The following is a 7,273-nucleotide window of genomic DNA, read 5'->3' on the forward strand; positions in this document are numbered from 1 at the left end:
TTTTAGACTTACGTCCTTTCCTCTTGCATGACAGTTATCTCTGCTGTATTGTTGCTGCTCTCTCATGTATGTATACCAATCAATTATCTTAGTCAATTACTTCTTGAACATTGAGTCCAATCTTTGCCAACTTAAGTGTGTGTTGAATGTTAATATTTTAAGACCTGTCCTCACAATCTGCCTCCACCTCATCCGTTTTAGCATTCTCAATTCAGTCACTTCTCCATCCTGACTGCTAGGTGACTTTATTAAAATTGTTTAGGTTCCATACAGTATTGCTGGTCATGTATTGTCTTATAAGTTTATTAGACAGTGAAAATCTTCAACTTGACTGGAACCTGTGTAACATAAATATCATAATGCATCTTTTCAGTTTTTCCAAACTATGTCAATTCTGCTGATTCTGTGGGCTGTCCAAATTTTCCATGTTGGTGTTTTCAGTTATCATTGAACCAAGGTATCCGTCTTCTCTATGGCTTACCCTCAAGGCTTCCCTTTCATCTACTCTGAGAAATTGGCATGCGGCTACCAGATGTGGGCAGCTTGCCTCACAACACATGCACATGCTCAGCTACTTTTTCCAACCTTTGTGCTAGATGTCAATCAGCATGAGCGAAGCAGCAAGAATGGGGAATTATGAAATTAAGGCAGAGGTTCGAGCATTAAGGGAAGTCATACTTATGAGGTGAGTACATGTGAAGAAAAGTATTCAGAAATGTTGGGAATTTGCAGTTTCCTGTTTATTGGTCTATTAAACTCTCCCTAGCTATTTCAGTTATTTCATCATGTGTTGCAATTTTTAGTTGCAATATGTTCTTCTTAAGCGCTGCCACACTTACTACTAGAAGTTTGAGAACTTATATTTCTTATTCACTTGGTTCATTCATACCTACAAGCAGCAGTCTTTTCACTTTACATCAGCTATTGAATTTAATGCCCAGATATGTTCTCAGTCTACTTCAGTGGGAGTCACTAACACAGTGAATGATCATGAAGCATGTGTGTTCTTAGAAAGTGCCTTCATGTGATGCAGCTGTAAGTTAAGGTAGGGGATGCTTTGGAAAGCACGTTATATGGCTTACATGAGAATTATTTTATGCCAGAAAGCACACAAATATTTGTGTTTATTTCTGGTGTTCTTCTTCCTTAATCACTTTCTTGATTCAGCGCACATATATGAAGCAAGAGATCTTGGCTTGTTCTTTCTTTACATTAGCAAATTACATTAATCATATAATAGCACACTTTACATAATTGAGCACATTAAAAGTCACTTGGCGAGCAAAACATGTACTTGTCTTTTTGAATATCCCAGCTTAATGTTTTAGTGTGTGCAGTTTGGACGTGATTCTTGAGAAGCACTACATCTGCTTCAAATATATGAGGTATAATTGCTTTTGCTTAAAAATAATCCTAATCTTCCTTGATAGCTGTCCTTTTTTTACTAGACAATATAAACATGGTGCTTAATTCCAAGATGAATATGCCTGCTGTAACTGTATGCATCAGTGTTTGACTATTCGTTACCTACTATTCCTATTAGAAAAATGTATTTGCCAACCTCCAATTATTTGCATTGAAGTAGTGAAGAGTTTGACGGCAGCCTGTCTGGTTCGGTCAGAAGAGGCACGGTAAGTAGTTTAAAATTAGATGCTAACCATAAAAATGAAAAATAAGAACTGGTTCAACTGGAGCTTTGTTCACAATCTTTGCGAACAAGGCTTTCAAGTGGGAGCCGAAGCATCTATCTTGTATGCCCGATCTTCATTTGCTTATTATTATTATTATTTGAATTCATCTAGCCCTAAAGAGGTGGCAATTTATTTCGAATACTACTCTTTGCATTTTGTTTCCATTGCTGAGTTTTTTTTTTTTTTTTAAGTAACTTCATGCACCACACAAGTACAACTCAAACATTTTCATTCTTTCAAGGACGTCACAACTAGTGGAAGGTATTCTGCACTAACATAATTATTTTGAGATTTCCAGTAAATACGTAGTCCTCATAAAAAGTATCTAAATAATTTTGGCCTAAGCGGTTATACATTAACCATGTAGGCTTCATCAACTTCTGACATCACTTGGTCTTGGCAAACTTGTGAGCTGACAAGTTTGAGCATGCAGTCACTTCCCTCCATATTTGTTTCGATGAAGGCTTGCCCTTTGGTGCTACTCTGGATCCACCCCCGTTTCCTGTGATTACCACTACGGGCTTCAAGGCCCACACCCTCAGGAAGACTTTTCATGCACAAACCTGGTTCTTTCACACTTTTACTAAGACAGACATTGAAAGCAAGGATGGCATAGCAGGCATGTTGGTTACAGAAGTACTTTATTAAATAGCTTTGTAAGTATTCATCTTGTGGACATTTCCATATCCTCTTCTTCTGAATTAGCTGGGGGAGCATGTCTCCTTCTCATGCATACCCCAGCCCAGCCAATCAGAACTTCAGCAGCGGATGAAATGGACATTTCCACTAGGTGGACACAGAATACATCCCCTGTGCTCTGTCCTATCTTTCCACCCTTCTCCATGTATCTTACTCAGTAAACTACTGGTTCAGCATGTTGGTCACCTTAATCAATCTTCCAATAGCTCAGCACTTAAAAGGTATACAATACAAATAAGGCACTGTAAACCCAAGCAGTTAGGCTGGCGATTGCTGCTGTTATGCACCATACAGGCTGAAGCAATGGCTTCACCGTTGCTTTTTAAGTTAACTTTACTGAACTTTGAATTTAGAGAAGGCAGAATATAAAAACAGACTAGAATCTTTCTTATGTGCTTCACGCCTCTGCTTTTTTGTGTTACTAAAATAAGTGTGTTGAACCTAAATGAAGTAAAAGGAAAAGAATATTGTCACACTAATTTCATTTCACTGTCTTTTGAAAGTTATAGCAAGATTTTTTAATTGCATTAAGAGTTGTTACTTGTTTCAATCTTAATGTTCATTTCTCATACTCCAATTGGACTACAACTGTTCCCTCATCCACAGCTATCAAGGCCTTATGGCAACTTTGGAAGCTCTCTGAACTGAGTAAATGCTATGCATTGCATTATTTCTTAATACATTTTCATGGCTGCCTTTAACCTCTATAGTTCCTTATTAAAGCCAGCATCTCTCTTGTGACCACATTTAAAGAGCTTGTGGTAATGTATGCCTAACAAGAAAGATGGGCACTTTGTAGTGCTAGTATGCTCTAAGTAAATTGTTTTATGCAAGAATTGCTGACATAATTGTCTGACAAATACTGCATCATGTTTGCTATTTTGTCTTCTGTTTCAATTTCACTGCATCTATACATTTTACCAGTGCATGAGTAGGGTTCAAGGCTGTTCTTTAAAATGCTCATGAGCACTTATCATGATCAGTTCCCCATATAAGTGGTTTTGCTGATGAGAATACAGGAATACGAGCAAAATTGACATGGAACCAACATATAGATAACGTCTGCATGACTGCCTATCAAAAGTTATATTTTCTGAGAAAAAAAACTGGAACATGCATTGCGTAATGTAAAACTTATTGCATACACCGCCTTCATTAAGATGATACTAGAATATTCAGCCGTTGTTTGGAGTCCCCATCAAGTGACGCTCAAGAGGAAGTTAGAAAGGATACAGAGTCTGGCGGCACATTTTATTTGTTCGACATACCGAAGGAAGGAATCGGTCACGCTTATGTTACAGCGTTGAAACTCCTATCTTCTTGAGGTACGTAGGAAAAAATATAGGCTGAAGGTGCTTTATCAAATAATGCAGGATCAACTTTAGATTGATAAGCTCAAATATCTACATGCTCCAGGCAAAAGATACCCGCGAACTAACCACGACTACTTCATAAAGCCGGACTGTACCAACAGTGATACATATCGATACTCATTTTTCCTGGATGCGATAGAAATGTGAAACCAATTGCCAAACGCTATTGTTAGCCTAAAAGATGTCACCGACTTTGAAGATGCTGCTGAAGCATATTTATGGGAGTTTTCAAATTATTTTTGAAGTGCCAAGTGATATGTGCGACTTGATATTCATTGTACGTATTTTGACAAATGTCAGAAGTGTGCTGAACAGCATTCAAGTGAATATCTTATTCACTGTGAATTGACAAGTGTTAAGCAACTTTACGTACATTGACATTGTCCATATTTGATTTATGTAATTGTATTGTCCTCTCTGTTATGACCCTCTATGAGGGTTGACAGTATTAATAAATAAATAAATAGACAACGAGGAATGTGGGTAAGAACACTTTATTTTCAGCACACATGTTTTTTTAATGAACGGCTGTTATACTGCTAAAATCTGCACATTTAATAAAAGTACACTGCTCTGCTTCATCACTCCATGCTAAGTGCAAGTATCCTGTACCAGGAAGTCAAACCAAGACGTGGGATGTTCAGTCTGTGAAAATAAAAATGAGTTTGAAACATTAACGTGCAAAAACTAAAGCACACTCAAGAAAATAAACACAGCACAGGAACATATCCAATGAATCAGAATTACCTTTGAGAGCAAACATATAGTTTCTATGCCACAGTGAAGAAACCTTATTCCTCCGGCTTTTTTTGTGCGTGAGAAAATATGAAAGTGCATGCGTTCTCCCCATATTGTGTATCTGTCACCTTTTCACACACAACAAAGATGTTGTCTCAATGTGCCCAACTGTCTTTGCATATCCATTTCTCTGCTCTCATACCATGATACCTACAGTTAAAGGCTGTAGCAATGCTTAGCTTGAATGAACCAACACAAGCTACATGCACTGTGCTGTTGAACATGGCATTGTAAGTTAAGATTCATGCACAGCACATTCATGTGCTATAAACATTTGATTGTTATTGTAGGCGAGATAAATAAAAAGAAGGTATGTAAATAAGAATGTTCCCTAATAAGCTGTGCAGAAGTGCTCTCCCGTTTGGACAGAAGCCGAGCACAGCTGCAGTGAACAAGAAGCCAACTTATACAGCATTTAAAATCTAGGTTCTAAATGTGTTGCAGATTTTTCTGAATTCATGGTCGAAAATCTAGGTGTTAAAGGTGACAAACATTTAAACAGGTCTCTATTCGGACTGGTAATGCTATGTGTCACCTAGTTTGATAAAATATGCCATATCACTGGTCTCCCAAGCTAAGGCTGCTGTCCAGTTGCAAGTGCAAATCACTCAATTATGTCTAGGGCACGTTTGAGCAAAAGGCAGCCAAGATTACTGTGCCATTGAGGTCTATTTCCTGACATCTGATTTCTTCTCAGAAAGCTACCTCTCTAAAAAAAAACCTTCCCAACAACATAACCCAAACCTTTCTTGAGAGAATCCATCACACTGGTCCCTGAACACTAATTACACAGTGGCTCCTTGTGATGTAATGTTATGTACGTCAGCACCTTACAAAGTACAGGAAAATTTAATAATGGCAGCGTGACAGGCATACAAAAAAGTAAAGGGATAAAACATCACACAGGCTGCCATCAGTGTTCATATCTCTACTTTAATGTGGATGTTTTTAGCAGTGAATACATGTTCTCATTAAACTGAGTCATAATATTACAAAAGCGAAGGGCAAGGGTCTTTACATTCTAAACCGACAAATGTGCTTTATTACGATCCACCGCAATACAGGAAGTGTTTTGCAGTGAACGGTCACGTAAGGTTTTGGCTAACTACGGCGGGCGTGTCCTGCAGCGAGGCCTCTTAAGTATTGCGGTAAAGCGTATTATTGTGACAAGAGCTAACCTGGCACGTATGGCTTTAGCCAACAAAAGTTCTCAAGACATCATGCATCCTGCCGCGAAAATCTGCTATGTTGAGAGTAGAACATTAGGTTCGTCGCTGACAGAAACCATACATTCCAGATTCACGTAAATCTTTCCCAATATCGGCATGCTTCACCGCAACACACAAATATGTTGCGGTGATAACGGTGGTCGAACAGGCTGGTGCAAATGTTTCGACAGGGGAGCGTGCCTTCATCAGGGCAACTGCTTTCCTTGGCACGGTTCAAAGCATCACAGCCACGTCCGAAATAGCGCTGAAGGCCGGCCAGTACACTTAGGCGCCTCGGCGCGCGTAATGTAATAGGAGACGGCAGGTCCACAAGTACATTATTAAGGAACACATATGTCGGTAAAAGCGGTCACTCTTCAGTTCTGACATGCTACACCGCGTAACACTAGTATACTGCGGCGAAGCTGACTTCAGGACGCCGATTTCTTCAACTCATCTAGCGAGGCAGGTCCATTTATCACGCTTGGCAACGTTTGACATTTTCTGCATTAATTTCGTTTGTTCTTTTTAATTTTATTATCACAGTGACCCTGTATCACGCAGTAGCAGAGCTAGTGCCGCGTCTTAGCTGCGTTAGGAAAGGTAAGCGTGTATGCAGCAGGCACGGCGGCATTGGCTCTTATTTGGAAACTTCAAGAGACGCTCTTCCGCGGAGCGATGCCATTTGTATTATTAAAAGAATGCAGGTGATGATCAAATGAGCCGCAGCAAAGCTGTAAAAAAGCAGTAATAACGCTGTTCTAAGATCCTCTCGCTCGAGCGAGATGGTCTTAGAAAAAAAGCGCGATGTAACGCGATCTGACGGAACAGCTCGTCATGCCAGTGTTTTCTTACGTCCTCGTTCTTACGCGCACCCTCCCCTGAATCAGACTACTGAATGGTTCTGTGCAAGCACTGACGATCCTGACGGAGGCAATACCACTCACATGAGCAGCTCCATATAACATGCCACGGCCCATTCCACATGCCGGCTGCAATTTGACGCGGCCATGAGGCAAAATATGCGCACAAGGTACCTAATGGTAACGCATCAAACAGCTCACAGCCCCAATCCTTTATTACACGCATATAGCGTGGAAAGATGAATTACTCACGCTCTAAGTGGGCACGGAATACGAACCGCTTCGCAGCGCAGCCGGCTCCGTAAGACAGACGCCATGGAAATGAGCGGATGTGACATCATGGGTTATAGCGGACGTGACGTCATGGGTGAACGTAGACATTTCGGGCACCTTTCGTCTGCTGTGCCCCGGGCACAGCAGACACGGCCTTTGAAAATTCAGCTGCACTGATTTTTCAGTGACGTAACTTAGTGTCACAAACTTTGTACGACAATTGCACTTCGAGAAACATTTCATTGATGGCCATAACGTGCATGTGTAATGTAGCAGCATTTTAGCCAACAATGACAAGTTTCTATTTTTGAGGTGAAGGGACGGGGTGGGGGACATCAGCCGTATGCGCAACTGCCAGTTTGAAATCC

The 7,273-nt window shown here is 40.3% G+C and overlaps 1 long non-coding RNA gene across 1 annotated transcript; it reads right to left on the bottom strand.

Annotated features, from left to right (window-relative positions):
* Nucleotides 1-4,241: 4,241 nt before the first annotated feature.
* LOC142576706 (uncharacterized) lies at nt 4,242-7,053 on the bottom strand. The gene is made up of 2 exons (XR_012826930.1): nt 6,885-7,053; nt 4,242-4,408 (listed from the first exon to the last, which is right to left on the bottom strand). It is a non-coding gene; the product is annotated as an uncharacterized LOC142576706 (long non-coding RNA).
* Nucleotides 7,054-7,273: the final 220 nt, after the last annotated feature.

Source organism: Dermacentor variabilis, chromosome 3 (assembly GCF_050947875.1).
Source record: "Dermacentor variabilis isolate Ectoservices chromosome 3, ASM5094787v1, whole genome shotgun sequence".
Lineage (NCBI taxonomy): Eukaryota > Metazoa > Arthropoda > Arachnida > Ixodida > Ixodidae > Dermacentor > Dermacentor variabilis.